This window comes from Vipera ursinii, assembly GCF_947247035.1.
Source record: "Vipera ursinii genome assembly, chromosome: W".
NCBI classification, from domain to species: domain Eukaryota; kingdom Metazoa; phylum Chordata; class Lepidosauria; order Squamata; family Viperidae; genus Vipera; species Vipera ursinii.
The window spans coordinates 25,751,531-25,768,874 of NC_139522.1; the positions used below are offsets into that span (position 1 = coordinate 25,751,531).

Sequence of the window (17,344 nt, forward strand, 5' to 3'; positions counted from 1 at the left end):
GCATTTTGGACAGGAAAAGCTATATTGATAAGGGTTGCATATTGGAGAAAAAGGCTGGCATCTGACTGATTGGTAGGAAGTGATAGGTTTTCAACCTTCAAATCCCTCCCTGAAACCCAGATCTGTGCACAGTAAAGCCAAGCATGTTAATTCAACCTGACGTTGAGACAGGATCTGAAAATTAATTAAGGGAAGTGGTGGATTAGCCATGCAGACAAGTGTATTTCATGTTCTTGCTTTCCATTCACGGTGATACTGTTGTCTCCCAGGTGTTAGATGAGCTAGGTCTGACAGTGACAGATGAGCTGTTGAGTATTTGCATGAAATGAAAATTAGGAAACAAGTATGGCAAGGAAAGAGACACCTGAACCACTTTGTGATTTGGCAGCCTTAGAAATTAAATGACTGAATAAATAAATAAGAGACCACAGCTCGTAAGTAGTAATAGTGTATACCTTTTTTAATGAAAATTATTACCACTTTTGATCAGTGATGTCATCAAAGTAAACAAATCCACGTGGTGGTGATTACGTCAGCAGGTCATGGCCCTATGCGGAAGTAACCGCCCTATTTTCAGATAAGGCGAGCAGAAGTGACGTGTTGGCTTAAGCCCATCAAGATAAGCAAGAGTAACCTAGCAGACCTATTTGCAGATAAGGCGTGTTTAACCTAACCCCCATCAAGAAGTCAAGGCAATCAAGCCTCTGGGTACATGATTAGTTTAACCCTAGACTAATTCTATGGGCATTCAAAACAAACAGAATAAGCTAAATAAAGTAAATAATTAACAGAGGCCTGTGTTTTTGGGAAACAAGCCCTACTTTGAGGAGCTGTGAACTAAAAAAATGCTTTTTTTATTTCTAATCATTCTAGCCTAATGATGCTTTTAATTTTTGTGGAGTTTTAGAAATCGGTGCCTCAAAAGCAGGGAAAAAAGGAGGCCCTAAAAGGCAGCCAGGGCTTGCATTTAACCCCCTTTTTTCTAAAAGGTATTTATTTCTAGGAGGTTTTAAAATCATTTTCTCGAATGCAGGGTGGGAAAAAAAAAACCATTTAAAACCCGCAGCTGATTTTTACCTTTGTAAAAATCTAAAGACACATATTTTGTCAATTGATCCCTCAAAGCCACATGTACATGTAAACGTATGAAGCACAGCCTTAATCAAATTTATTCTGCCCCCCTACAGCAAAAAGACAAGGAATATTAACAGGAATTAAAATGCTCACAAGAGGCAACCAGCCAGGTGGCAAGTAGACTTGTTTAGGCATGTCAGGGCTGCGAATCCGGGGCATGCGTGTTTGTGTCTGATAGTAAAAAAGGAGGTTAGGCCTTGTTCGGGACATGCCCGGGCATGTCATACCCCGTGTTTCTGGACAGGCGCAAGGCTCAAGGACATTTCATTGGAAGTGCAGGGGAGATTGTACAGGCAGGTCTGAACAGCTAGCGATTTAATTCCAGCAGTTTTTTTAAGATGGCAACCTCTGGTTCCAAAGCTGATTTTAAAACAACTGCAAAAGCTACCATCACATGGTCTGACACAAGGCCCCAGCTGGCAGAATGCAACAAAATCTGTTGCAGGGGTTATGATAAAGAATTTTTTTAATTCAGGCCTGTTTTGCCTGGCTGTAGCATGGTTTCTTGTAACTTTAACGATGAGGTGCAGAGTACTTACCGGACAGCCTGTGAAATGATGAATGATGCTACATTATCTCTTTGCAATGGTAAATAAAATATGGTTTTATTTATGTTAATGTAAATGCTGCTGGCGCTGATATCACACTAGCAGGATGTGCTTTATATTTTGCAGACTCCGAATTAATAACACCTAGACAGCAAACACTTCAAGACACCACTGATTTTATATTCCTGTGGTAATCGCTGTGGTCACAAAGCTTCTGCAGATTTTTCTGATCTAGACTATAACTGGGGTTCTGAGCTATCCCGGAGACCACGCTATCAACCCTGTGAGTTAAAAAGCTGCAATTTGTGTAAAGAGTGGCTTGCTTGCGACTGCGGACATGGATTGGGGGGTACAGGCAGGTCAACGTATTGTAAAATAGTGTGTTATGGGGGTTTATCTTCTGATTCTGATAGTGGTGATGAGGGGTATTTTTCTGATGGTGGAGCCATGCCACCCCTCTGAATTCTGTATAACCAATAAAAGACTATGTTAATGTCAACGGTTGACCATTTGTCAGTTTTCTTTCAGTATAATGATGCATGAAAAGTTTCTAAGCCGTATTTATTATACACCAGGATGTGTAGGTAGTTATGGAGGTGTGAATAGCCTTTTTCAGGAAGCTAGAAAACATGATAAAAACCTGACCATGAAACAAGTCAAGACGTGGCTGTCAGGGCAAGATGCTTATACGCTTCATAAGCCTGCAAGAATTAATTTTCCTAGAAATAAAACAGTAGTGTCTGGCTTAGATCATCAATGACAGGCTGACCTCATAGATGTCTCCAAGTTTTCTAAGGAGAACCATGGAAAAAATACATCTTAACAGTTATCGATGTGTTATCTAAATATGCCTGAGCCTCCCCTTTATCTGATAAAACAGGGAGGGAAGTTACAGCTGCCTTCCAGAATATCTTTGAAACAGGACGCGCACCCCGAAAAATACAGACAGATACAGGTAAAGAGTTCTTGACTATCCCGCTGAAGAAACTTTTAGAATGTTATGGCATTCATCATTTTGTCACTCGTAGTGAAACTAAAGCAGCCGTTATAGAGAGGTTTAATAGAACCCTAAAAAACAAACTCTGGAGATATTTCACAGCTAGAAATACACATCGGTATGTAGACATTTTGGCAGATACTCTTCAGGGGTACAATAGCACTTACCATCGTAGCATCGGGACTGCTCCTAATACCGTAAATTTGTCTAACGAAAGGGATGTGTGGATGAGGCTTTATGGGGTAGCTTTAAAAAGTAAAAGAAAGGAAAATGTCTTAAGGTGGGAGATCATGTCAGAGTATCCAGACTGAGGGGTAAGTTTGAAAAGGGCTATCAGCAAACCTATACAGATGAGATATTCATCATCAAAGAACTGGAGACAAGGGGGGAAAGAGTTGTGTATAGATTAAATGATTACATGGGTGACCCTGTAAAGGGGGCTTTTTACTTTGAGGAGCTCCAAAAGGTTCCTGCTGACCAACAGCGCATATACAGAATAGAGAAAATTATCCAAAAAAGAGGGTGGGGGAGACACAGAGAGTTTCTAGTCAAATGGACTGGCTGGCCAGAGAAGTTCAACATTTGGGTTAAGGAGACTGAAGTACAACATCTTTGATATGGAGGAGTTTTACATCACCCTACCCAGCAATGCATCAGCAGCAATTTCCCCCCAAAACAAAAATTCTAATTTTACTATTCAATTAGCGAGATCGTTGGATCTTTCAGGATCGTGGGAAGTAGGGCTAGCAGAGATACAGTATCCGCATAGTTGGCACACATTAACTTCACCTGGATATTTTGAAATTGCTAACGAGAGAAAGAGATGGCATTTTTCTTTGAGAAGTGGGTACTATAACAGCATTTGACATCTGTTAGAAACTATGAACAAGCTTATATCAAACGTCAAGGACGGACCTAAGACAACCCTACATTATGATTCAGTGGGTTGAAAAATTAATCTTAAAGGAGATGAACCGCACACCATTCTAGTTAGCGGAGAACTTGGACATCTGTTATGTATGTTCCCTGGATTCAGCACCTTATATGTTTACACAGACATTGTAGAGCTCCAGATAGTGGGCGACTTCTATGTGCCATTACTGCGCTGTGTGCCTGTGCGAGGGCAAGACAATGATTTTGTCACAATGACCTTTGACCCTCCACATTATGTACCAGTGAGCAAACATCACATCGATACCATTACTATAGAAATCAAAACTGACCAGGACAAAAACGTGCATTTTTATCACAGGAAGGTGATTGTCAAGCTTCATTTTAGGCCTCGGAAAAGTGAAGGATGGTTGTGATCAAGGAGCACGGGAACCCTCAAGACTATGTGGCTTACTACAGGGCACAAGCTGGTGGCGGCCTTCCAGGCTTCCGAGGAGCCCCCATTATGTACGGAACAGGTTTAGGGGGTCTGTTCCGTGGGCTTTTTCAAAAAGCAATGCCTTTTTTGAGGCGAGGATTAGAAATCATTAAGCCGCATGTGAAATCTGTTGCCAAAAACATTGCCAGAGATGTTGTGAGGCATCTTGTATGCCGTGTTGTTCAGAGGGGGCAGGATGGATCAGGGATGTTCATAGCCAGGAAGAATTATGCATTGGGCCCGCCTATTCCGTTTAAAAAGAGAAGACTTGTGAAAAAGCCCTGCCATAACAAGAGGAGACGTGTGCAGAAGAGGAAGCCCTGTGACAAGGAAGACATATTCTAATACAATATGTCATTTATTCATTCTGCTTCAGAGGAATGTATTAAATCAGAACTGGATCTTTTTCAACTGGCGCCTACACAGACCAGTATTGAAAACAGTGCCTATGTCGAGATCCCTCCTTTATCAGTGCTGACACCCAATGCTTCCCTAGAATTTTTTTATCACGGGTCATGGTGAGCATTACACGGATTTAAACAACACCCTGCTGTATGTGAGTTACAAGATTGTAAAGGCTGACGGGTCGGATATTGATGACGGGGCTAGGGTGGCCCTGACCAACTACCCCACAGCATCACTGTTTAATCAGCTGGATGTTACCTTGGGAGATCGGCTCATTACACAGAGCCATCATTACTATTCTTATTGGGCTGTGATTAAACTGATTCTAAACTTTGGTGGTGATGCGCTGGGTACCCAATTTACAGCTGGGGTTGGACCTCATGGAGAGTACTCTACTGACAGCCATTGGGAATTCCGGTTTCAAAGCGAGAGCAAGACACACGTCTGGTAGTCGTAAATGGGACCTGCTAGGGCCTCTGCATAGCGATCTGTTTTTTCAAGACAGACTGCTAATTAACGGCGTTGATGTGAAAGTCAAACACAAGAAGCAGAAATGAATTTTGCGTGAAGAAGGATGGCAATGAGAATTACAAAATGCAACTCTTGGCGGCTTCTCTGTTTGTAAAACATGTAAAAGTAGCCCCAGGAGTGCGCCTTGGTCATGCAGAAGTTTTGCTCACCTCCAATGCCAAATACCCCATTGATCAAGTGGGGATGAAGGTTTACACTATTCCTGCAGGTAGCCTTGTGTGTAATCAGGAAAATCTATTTCTGGGGCAGCTACCTAAACAATTAGTGATTGGGTTTGTGGACAATACATCTTTTAGTGGGGATTATGAAAGAAACCCGTTCAATTTTCAACACTGCAATGTCAATTTTTGCGCCTTGCATTGTGATGGCGAGCAGATTCCCGCAAAGCCTCTTCAGCCTGATTATGAGCACAGTCTTTTTGTGAGAGAGTACATGCAGATGGTGCAGGCCACAGGCAAAGGCATGAAAGACAGGCCGCTGTTAATCAGCCGGGAAGAGTTTAACCGAGGGTATACTTTGTATTGTTTTGACTTGAGTCCTGATCAGGGGTGCTCTGAGCACTATTCTTTGATCAGGAACGGTAACCTCAGAGCTGAAATTAGATTTGCACAACCCCTCCCCAACACCGTCAACATGATTCTCTATGCAATCTTTGAAAACCTTATTGAAATAAGTCACACAAGGAATGTGCTTTTTGATTATATGTGAGTATGGACACACTGCAACTCTGCCACTTGTTCTCTGGAAATACAGACTTTCTAGGGGTCTACCCTTGTGACCTGCTACCCCAGTGACAAATCTCCAAAAGACCTTTTGGATTAATTGTAAATACCCACCCTCACACTCTGCCTGGTGAACACTGGCTGGCCCTCTACTTCCCATCTCCTGGATATGGCGATTTTTTTTATTCTTATGGAAGACCGCCAGATAGCCCTGAATTTCCTAGCTCCATAGTGATGTTTTTAGAGCAACAAGCTGAGAAGTACACATTTCACCAACGTCAACTGCAATACCCCAGCGCTGTGACCTGCGGGCAACACTGTGCGTTTTTTCTACTGAACCGGACTAAAGGAGTAGACTATGAAAATATTTTAAAGAAGTACTCCAATGTCGATATTAAAAATGATCAAATGGTAAAGCTATTTGTAAAAACTATAAAGGTGGGAAAGGGACTTGGAACCTGTAACCGTCACCAGTGCATGCAGACATGCTTGCCTTACTGTAAAATAAAGAAAAAGACTTAAACGTTTTTACTTGTTTCACTGTATTTTTATTCATTTTACAAATTGAGCCAGTCACCAAAATTGAACCTACTTCTAGGGTTTAATGTCCAAGGGCTAGAAGGGGTACTGGTAAACAGAGGCTTCTGAGTCCCAAAAGGGGCTGTCATAACAGAGTCGGGGCTAGTAGCAGTTTCATCCTTAACAACCAGAAAATCTTTCAACTTTTCTATTTGCTCTTTAACAGCTGTAGACCCCAACACAGAGGTCAAAATTAACCTTATTGCTATTACCGCAGTTTAGTGTGATTCCCTTCACCTTTAGCACCGCTTCACCAAAGCATAAGCATACGTTTTGGGACTGGCCGCAACAAACTCTGTTATCGTAGTGTTTGGCGGAATCTCACTTGTCAGTTGACCTAAATAATTTAATTTAATTTAATTTAATTTATTAATATTTCTATACCGCCCTTCTCCCGAAGGACTCAGGGTGGTGTACAGGGCAAGAATAAAACACAAAGCTACAAAAATTAAAAAGTAATTAAATACATGCCCATAAAAAACAAAGTACATTAATAAAACCCCAATAAAATGATAGTAAAAACCCCACCAATCCCCCCTCAGGCCAGGCCGGCTTGTTCGAACAGGTATGTTTTCAGATCGCGGCGAAAGGAGCGAAGATCGGGCGCCGTCTGGAGCTCAACCGGTAACTGGTTCCATAGCTCCGGGGCGCCCACAGAGAAAGATCTCCCCCTGGGGGCCACCAATCTACATTCTCTGACCGGTGGCACCCTGAGGAGGCCCTCTCTGTGGGAACGCACAGGGCGGAGGGAAGTTGACGCCGGCACCCAAAGGAGGTGTCCACGCCCCCTCTCTACTTATAAAAATGACTGAATTGGTGTCATGGTACAGGCACCTATCGCCCAGCCCATCCAGTAGCCTGTATAATTCCAGCCGTGCATAAGCTGTTGTAAAGCTGGCAATGAATACATTAGTGCTGCAGCTTCCAAAAAAGCCAACACAGTGCTAGGCTGCATTAACAGAGGAATAGAATCAAGATCACATGAAGTACTAATACCACTTTACAATGCCTTGGTAAGGCCACACCTGGAATACTGCATCCAGTTTTGGTCACCACGATGTAAAAAAGATGTCGAGACTAGAAAGAGTACAGAGAAGAGCAACAAAGATGATTGGGGGACTGGAGGCTAAAACATATAGGGAACGGTTGCTGGAATTGGGTATGTGTAGTTTAATGAAGAGAAGGGTGAGGGGTGACATGATAGCAGTGTTCCAATATCTCAGGGGCTGCCACAAAGAAGAGGGAGCCAAGCTATTCTCCAAAGCACCTGAAAGCAGGACAAGAAGCAACGGATGGAAACTAGTCAAGGAGAGAAGCAACCTAGAACTAAGGAGAAACTTCCTGACAGTTAGAACAACTAACCAGTGGAACAACCTGCCTCCAGAAGTGGTGAATGCTCCAACACTGGAAGTTTTTAAGAAGAGACTGGACAGCCATTTGTCTGAAATGGTATAGGGTTTCCTGCCTTAGCAGGGGGTTGAACTAGATGACCTCCAAGGTCCCTTCCAACTTATTATTATTATTATTATTATTATTATTATTATTATTATTATTATTATTATTATTATTATTATTATTATTATTATATTATTATTATTATTATTATTATTATTATTATTATTATTATTATTATTATTATTATTGCATGTGCTTTTGGTGGGGTAGTTCTTGGCTGTTTTCCATGTCACAACGGCTGTCTCCGTATCTACAAACTCGCATGAAGAAACATCGTAATAGGGTACAAAAAGATATTTGAATAGTTCCTCAGGGTTTGTTACCACGGATGTGGACAGGTGATTGGTGCTCTGCCCAAACTTGCCCCACAGCGAGTTTAAGAAGAGTTTGGCAATCTGCCTTTTAGCAGGATTTACTTCAATGTGGTCACGTCGTAAGCAGACACCTTCCATCTTTTCATAATCCTGAATATATTGCTCTTTATCCTGTTCTGTTTTGCACCAGTCAGGGTAACCACTGGCTTCCTGTTTCTGTCTGAGATGCATGTTCATATAACCTGAAAGTAGCCCATTTGATGTTCTTTCAAAATGCCAGATCTCATAGATTTCAACAATTCTGTAACCTTTTTCTAAAGCTACATTCAATTCAACAGTACACCATGTCCCAGTCAGAGCTCTTTCCTCATCACTGTGTTTACAGGGGGTGGTTTGCAGTTTTTCTGTGCATATTCCGCACAAACTAAACATTAATTTGCCCCCTGATTTGTGGGGTAGGACAGGGAAATAGAGATTCCTTGGCAGGTACACTTTGACTTTGGCTAACCCAAAATATTGCTTTATGTCCCCAAAGTTTTGGTAGATGATTTGTGCATGGCCGATTGGGTACTCCTTGGTCTTATTCACAAAAGGGTGCAAACTGGTGAAATCGTAGTATAAGATTTGTTCACCAGGTTTTGTTTTGTAGTACAGGCATGTGGCATTTGTTCTGCCACCAAAAAAAGCATCTCGAGGATTCAAAGGAGTTGGGAGCTTATTCTCAACTAGGAACTGCTTCAAAGAGGTGTCAGCCTCCACCAAGGCCCTCCATTCGTGTTCCCAGATGCAGCGCACAGCATAACCCTGGCTCCTGAGGTACTCTTTTTAAATCCTAGTATGTTGAATCAAGTAATTTGTTGAAGTCTTTTTCAGAGTAGCAGACAGGGCACCCATGAAAAAAAACAACTGTGAAATTCAAAAGCTGTGGGAGTTCTGTTTATGACAGCAAAACCATCCAAAAAATATTTGCCTATTTGCTTTTCACACACACCCCCTTCAGAGCATGCTGAATACTGAGATTCTCAGTGTGCTCTATATGCATCAACCACTGAATTGCTGGAGATGAATACCTTTTCTGTGTCTTGTGATAACTGTCCAAAGGTGCTAATGCAATGGTATCGCTCTTCAAATACATGAACCGGTACTGTGCCATGCAGACAGATGCCAATGTGATATATTGGAAGGGGTCAATGCATCGAATCTCTGTCTCCTCAACAATATCCCCCCCACCCCTCTTGAGAAACTCAAGCTCAGTCATTTCCATCACCTGTTCCCTAAATCGAATACAGGCCTCTCTTAATATATCTACATCTTGTCTGCAATAGTAAGCCAGAGCCTTCTTTAGTTTAAACACTGTACCTGTATTAGCAGTGTGCCATTTCATGAATTCTTCTCTCTCCCCGGGAATCATGGTTTCAGGGCTATAATACTTTGCTTCAGGGAGTGGTCCCACATAGTCTTGATTGGCCATTGTATTGAACAAGTGGGGAAAATACCCTTTGCTGCCTTGAAACCCCATAGCTTTGGGTAATTTGCTTAATTTAAGGGGTAAAAATGAAAGACTATCAATAAACCGAATCTTATAATCTGGAAGGGTAATACACAGCAGTTTTCCCCCCGACTTATAAGTTCAACCCTAACCTTTTCACGGATCAGCTGTCTCAGTACTAGGTACCCGTCATAACCTTTGGAGTTGTGAGTGATAAAAGCACATCCTTTAAACTTAAGATTTATAAACTCCTTTACAAACTGTTCCAGGCATCTAACACCATAACAATCCCAACTCACAACATCTTTATCATACCAATCCTTCAACATATCCCTGGCTCAGACATAATTAGGTATATGGGTGCCTGTCTCTTGACAGCATTCAAAATCATAAATAATGTATCTTTCGCCAATTTGCAGTCGGACATGGCTTTTATACAGGCTGTTGATGTCACAAATTAATCCCATCAGAGTTAGTGAGTTCTTCTCGCCTTTTGCAAAACTGCCCCCCCCATCAAGAAAACCTGACTGGATAATATCACATGAGCTTTTGATTAAATTGTATCTCTGTGTTTAACACCTAACAAGGTTAAACAGAGGGCCAGCAAAAGAAAAAACATAATACATCTTTCATGTGATTTGTAAAGTACATTTTATTATAAATTTCATAGCGTTAACAGTTTCTTGTAATCAATTTCTGTTACATTCAGACATATGAACCTCTTCAGAGACAATGGCAATTCGGCTTCAATCTTTAACATTAGTGACAGTGGTTTACGGTTCTTCTCTATATGGTGTATGAATCTCTTGAGCTCACCAAGGGAATCCCGGGTGAAATATAAGTTATTCACTTTGTCAGAAATACTGATGATGACCCAGATAACATGGGGCATAGAAAGTCTAAAGCATAAGCTGTTAATAAGCTCTGTTTCACTGGTACCATCCGCATGTTCTTCATCTGATTGTAGACACCCCATTAAACAATGGCGTAATATTTTAATGATACACGCTTTCAGAATCTGAGGCATTCTGACATTTTGAGATTCCATCATTTCTAAAACAGGAAATAAGGTAGAATTAGTCTAGCTGTTTCAACTAATCAAAATACTGTTTCCTTAATTTTTATATTTACTTACCATTTGATGTTTTGCAGAATCTGCAACAAGGCTTGATAAGTTTGTTGTCTTCAATGAAGCCATATAGCTCAGGTCCTTTTCTTATTCTATGTCCACGCTTGGGAGGTTTGGGGGTCAAATTTACATCAAACAAATCTCCATCAGTATTTGCCATCTTAAAAAAACTGCTGGAATTAAATCGCTAGCTGTTCAGACCTGCCTGTACAATCTCCCCTGTGCTTCCAATGTCACGTCCTTGAGCCTTGCGCCTGTCCAGAATCACCGGGTATGACATGCCCGGGCATGTCCCGAACAAGGCCTAACCTCCTTTTTTACTATCAGACACAAACACGCATGTCCCGGATTCGCAGCCCTGACATGCCTAAACAAGTCTACTTGAAACCTGGCTTGTTGCCTCTTGTGAGCATTTTAATTCCTGTTAATATTCCTTGTCTTTTTGCTGTAGGGGGGACAGAATAAATTTTATTAAGGCCGTGCTTCGTACGGTTACATGTACATGTGGCTTTGAGGGATCAATTGACAAAATATGTGTCTTTAGATTTTTACAAAGGTACAAACCAGCTGCGGGTTTTAAATAGTTTTTTTTCCCCACCCTGCATTCGAGAAAATGATTTTAAAACCTCCTAGAAATAAATACCTTTTAGAAAAAAGGGGGTTAAATGCAAGCCCTGGCTGCCTTTTAGGGCCTCCTTTTTTCCCTGCTTTTGGGGCGCTGATTTTTAAAATTCCACAAAAATTAAAAGCATCATTAGGTTAGAATGTTTAGAAATAAAAAGCATTTTTTTTATTTCACAGCTCCTCAAAGTAGGGCTTGTTTCCCCAAAACACAGGCCTCTGTTAATTATTTACTTTATTTAGCTTATTCTGTTTGTTTTGAATGCCCATAGAATTAGTTTAGGGTTAAGCTAATCATGTACCCAAAGGCTTGACTGCCTTGACTTCTTGATGGGGGTTAGGTTCAACACGTCTTATCTGAAAATAGGTCTGCTAGGTTACTCTTGGTTATCTTGATGGGTTTAGCCCAACACGTCACTTCCGCTCGCCTTATCTGAAAATAGGGCGGTTACTTCCGCATAGGGCCATGACCTGCTGACGTAATCACCACCACGTGGGTTTCTTTACTTTTATGATGTCACTGATCAAAAGTGCTGATAATTTTCATTAAAAAAAGGTATACACTATTACTACTCTTGTATGATTCTTGTAAATCCCAGATGGTTAAAGGTTAGCATTATTTATATTCAATTGACTCTGGGTGACTCACAATATATGATCATAACAATCCAATACATCTAAAATGCAAAGTGATGTGGTCACTCTATAAAGACTAGCTTGTAGGATTTTAAGCATGACTTTACTAGCATGAGAAATGAGTGCAATGGTGCAATAGTTTGAACATTCTTTGGCACTGCCTTTCTTTGGAATTGGAATGTAAACTGATCTTTTCCAATCCTGTGGCCACTGTTGAGTTTTCCAAATTTGCTGGCAAATTGAGTGTAGCACTTTTACTGCACTGTCTTTTAAGATTTTGAATAGCTCAGCTGGAATACTGTCACCTCCATTAGCTTTGTTGTTGCTCAGCTTTTCTAAGGCCCACTTCACTTCACATTCTAGGATGTCTGGCTCAAGGTCAGTGACCACCTCATTGTGATTATCAGGGACGTTAAGCTTATTCTTGTATAGTTCTTCTGTGTAATTTTGCCACCTCTTCTTAATCTCTTCTGCCTCTGTTAGGTCCCTGCCATTTTGGTCCTTTATCATGCCCATTTTTGCATTAAACGTTCCCTACATCTCTCCAATTTTCTTGAAAAGATCTCTGGTCCTCCCTATTCTATTGTTTTCTTCTATTTCTTTGCACTGTTCATTTAAGAAGGCATTCTTATCTCTTCTAGCTATTCTCTGGAATTCTGCATTCAATTGGGCGTATCTTTCTTTGTCTCCCTTGCCTTTCGCTTCCCTCCTTTCCTCAGCTATTTGCAAAGCTTCCTCAGACAGCCATTTTGCTTTCTTGCATTTCTTTTTCTTTGGGATGGGTTTGGTTGCTACCTGTTGTACAATGTTGCAAACCTCTGTCCATAGTTCTTCAGGCACTCTGTCTATCAGATCTAATTCCTTAAATCTATTTGTCACCTCTACTGTATATTCAACAGGGATATGATTTAATTCATACCTGACTGGCCTAGTGCTTTTCCCTACTTTCTTTAATTTAAGCCTAAACTTTGCAACAAGAAGCTCATGGTCTGAGCCACAGTCAGCTCCTGGTCTTGTTTTTACTGACTGTACAGGTGAAACTCAAAAAATTAGAATATCGTGCAAAAGTTCATTTATTTCAGTAATGCAACTTAAAAGGGGAAACTAATATATGAGATAGACTCATTACATGCAAAGTAAGATAGTTCAAGCCGTGATTTGTCATAATTGTTGTTAAGGAATTTGTTGTGCAGAGGTCTCCTTGTGCTACCAAAGAGTTGCACAGACAAGGAAGGGTACTGAGAGCAGCAAGAGTCACACAGTAAGAGTACACTGAGTTGTAAAAGCAAAAAGTATTTTACTTTGAGGTGGTGTAAAAACAAAAATGCACAGTCAAAAATAAACAGTCCAGGTCATAAACAATAGCAACAGTCCAAGGAGTAATCCAAATACAAAGTCTTCTTACCGGTCCAGAGGTCAATACACAGTTCAGGTTTACAACAGTAGTAAACCAACAGCAGAGCAAAAACAGTAATAGTAGAGATCAGTGAATTCAGAGAGAGAGAGAGAAGCTACGTTCCTAGCTTCCTCTTATGGCCATGAGAACACTTACACACCCATTGGCCAATTAACATCTTAAAGCCATAGCATTATGGTTAATATATTTTCAACCCAACATTGTAGGCTAGCACCATATGCCTAACAATTGTGATGATTATGGTGTACAGCTCATGAAAACCCCAAATCCACAATCTCAGAAAATTAGAATATTACATGCAATCAATAAAACAAGGAGTGTACATAGAACAATATCGGACCTCTGAAACGTATAAGCATGCATATGTACTCAGTACTTGGTTTGGGCCCCTTTTGCAGCAATTACTGCCTCAATGCGGCCTGGCATGGAAGCTATCAGCCTGTGGCACTGCTGAGGTGTTATGGAAGACCAGGATGCTTCAATAGCGGCCTTCAGCTCTTCTGCATTGTTTGGTCTCATGTCTCTCATCTTTCTCTTGGCAATGCCCCATAGATTCTCTATGGGGTTCAGGTCAGGCGAGTTTGCTGGCCAATCAAGCACAGTAATCCCACGGTCATTGAACCAGGTTTTGGTGCTTTTGGAAGTGTGGGCAGGTGCCAAGTCCTGCTGGAAAATGAAGTCAGCATCCCCATAAAGCTTGTCTGCGGAAGGAAGCATGAAGTGCTCCAAAATCTCCTGGTAGACGGCTGCGTTGACCCTGGACTTAATGAAGCACAGTGGACCAACACCAGCAGATGACATGGCTCTCCAAATCAACATAGACTGTGGAAACTTCACACTGGACTTCAAGCATCTTGCAGTGTGTGCCTCTCCATTCTTCCTCCAGACTCTGGGTCCTTGGTTTCCAAATGAGATGCAAAAGTTGCTCTCATCAGAAAAGAGGACTTTGGACCACTGAGCAACAGACCAGGTCTGTTTTTCTTTAGCCCAGGTAAGACGCTTCTGACGTTGTTTGTTGTTCAGGAGCGGCTTGACAAGAGGAATACGACATTTGAAGCCCATGTCCAGGATCCGTCTGTGTGTGGTAGCTCTTGTTACACTGACTCCAGCCTCAGTCCACTCCTTGTGAAAGTCCCCAACACTTTTGAATGGCCTTTTCCTGACAATCCTCTCCAGGCTGCGGTCATCCCTGCTGCTTGTGCACCTTTTTCTTCCACACTTTTCCCTTCCACATAACTTTCTATTAATGTGCTTTGATACAGCACTTCGGGAACATCCAGCTTCTTTTGCAATTACCTTTTGAAGCTTTTTCTCCTTATGGAGGGTGTCAATGATGGTTTTCTGCACAACTGTCAGGTCAGCAGTCTTCCCCATGATTGTGATTCCTACTGAACCAGACTGAGAGACCATTTAAAGGCTCAGGAACCCTTTGCAGGTGTTATGGCTTAATTAGTTGATTAGAGTGGGACACTTTGAGCCTAGAATATTGCACCTTTTCACAATATTCTAATTTTCTGAGATTGTGGATTTGGGGTTTTCATGAGCTGTAAGCCATAATCATCACAATTATGACAAATCATGGATTGAACTATCTTGCTTTGCATGTAATGAGTCTATCTCATATATTAGTTTCCCCTTTTAAGTTGCATTACTGAAATAAATGAACCTTTGCACGATATTCATGTAAATGAGGGCAGATATGATATTGTTGCCATTACGGAAACATGGTGGGACGAAACCTACAAATGGAACACACAGCTAGAGGGATTTAAACTATTTAAAAGAAACAGACTAAACAAAAGAGGAGGAGGAGTTGCTCTATATATAAGAAATAACTTTATCTCTACAGAAATAGAGCACAACAATGATGAAAACTGTAAACGTGAAAGCATTTGGGTCAATATAAAAGGGGGAAAAATGACATTGCCATAGGTGTATACTATAGGTCGCCCAACCAAGCAGAGGAAATAGATGAACGTTTTGCTACTCAGCTAACTAAGGTATGTAAGAAGCACATCACAATAGTAATGGGGGACTTTAATTACCCTGATATCATCTGGGAGACAAACTCTGCACCAAGTGGAAGATCAAACAGATTCCTGTCAAACCTAGCAGACAACTTTCTCTCCCAAAAAGTAGAGAAGGGAACTAGGGGATTAGCCATATTGGATTTAATTCTCACAAACAGAGATGAAATGATAGAAGGTGTCGAAACCACAGGAACCTTGGGGGGAAGTGATCATGCAATATTGGAATTCAACATTCTGGAGGCACAAGCAATAGAACACAGCCAAACTAGAGTCTTGGACTTTAAAAGAGCTAATTTCAATAAACTTAGAGAGACCATGGGAAGAATTCCATGGATGAGAATCCTAAAGGGGAAAACAACTCAAGAAGCTTGGGAAATTTTGAAAAGTGAGATAATAAAGGCCCAGTCTAGTACAATACCAACAAAGAAGAAAAATAACAGCTCTCAAAAGAAACCAGCATGGCTGCATAAAGAACTCTCTGATAAATTGAAAGATAAAAAGGACAAGTATAAGAATTGGAAAGAGGGGCACATAACTAAGTCAGAATATCAGCAAATAGCCTGTGCCTGCAAAGATAAAGTGAGGAAAGCTAAGGCTCAAAATGAACTAAGGCTTGCGACCAAACTCAAAAATAACAAAAAATGCTTCTTTCAACATATAAAAAACAAGAAAAAAGTTAAGGAAATGATTGGTCCATTAGTGGGTGAAAGTGGCAAGAAGGTGACAAGCAATAGGGAGAAAGCAGAACAATTTAATTCGTTTTTTGCATCTGTCTTTACACAAAGGGAAAAAACAGTCCAACCTACCCAAACCAGTGCCATAAAAAACAGAATAGAAACACAAGTTAAGATAGGCAAGAAAATGGTAAGTGAGCACCTGTCCAGCCTAGACGAGTTCAAATCACCAGGACCAGATGGATTACACCCCAAGGTTCTCAAGGAACTGGCAGATGTGATCTCAGAACCACTGAACTATATTTTTCAAAGATCCTGGAGCACTGGGGAACTACCAGAGGACTGGAAAAGAGCTGATGTAGTTCCCATCTTCAAAAAAGGGAAAAAAATAGATCCAGGAAACTACAGACCTATCAGCCTGACCTCGATACCTGGGAAGATTCTGGAAAAGATAATCAAACAACAAATCAGCGAACACCTTGATGCAAACAAAGTCATCACTAAAAGTCAACATGGGTTTGTCAAAAACAGATCATGCCAGACAAATCTTATTACATTCTTTGACCAAGTGACAAAACTAGTGGACCAGTGGAATGCTGTAGATATAATTTACTTGGACTTCAGTAAGGCATTTGATAAAGTAGATCACAACCTACTACACTTGATAAGATAGAAAAATGTGGGTTAGATAGCATTACCACCAGATGGATTCGTAGCTGGCTGACAGGCCGTACTCAGCGTGTGGTCCTCAATGGAACCGCATCTACATGGAAGGAAGTGTGTAGTGGGGTGCCCCAGGGCTCTGTTCTGGGCCCAGTGCTCTTCAATATCTTCATTAATGATTTGGATGAGGGGATAGATGGGGAACTCATCAAATTTGCAGACAACACCAAGCTGGCAGGAATAGCCAATACTCCAGAAGATAGGCTTAAGATACAGAAGGATCTGGACAGACTCGAACACTGGGCACTATGTAACAAAATGAAATTCAATGGTGAAAAAAGGAAGGTTCTACATTTAGGCAGGAAAAATCAAATGCATAGGTATAGTATAGGTGGTACCTTGCTCAATAGTAGTAACTGTGAGAGGGATCTCGGAGTCTTAGTAGACAATCACTTCAATATGAGCCAGCAGTGTGCTGCAGCTGCCAAAAAAGCCAACACAGTGCTAGGCTGCATTAACAGAGGGATAGAATCAAGATCAAGTGAAGTACTAATACCACTTTACAATGCTTTGGTAAGGCCACACCTGGAATACTGCATCCAGTTTTTGTCACCACGATGTAAAAAAGATG

At 41.1% G+C, this 17,344-nt stretch overlaps 1 pseudogene across 1 annotated transcript in view; it reads left to right on the forward strand.

Annotated features, from left to right (window-relative positions):
* LOC310648220 (charged multivesicular body protein 2a-like) overlaps window positions 1-17,344 on the forward strand; it is a 55,859-nt pseudogene that overhangs the window by 12,964 nt on the left and 25,551 nt on the right. Inside the window, exon 7 of the transcript in view lies at window positions 215-312. The product of the transcript in view is annotated as a charged multivesicular body protein 2a-like (transcript). The remainder of the gene's footprint in view (window positions 1-214; window positions 313-17,344) is intronic.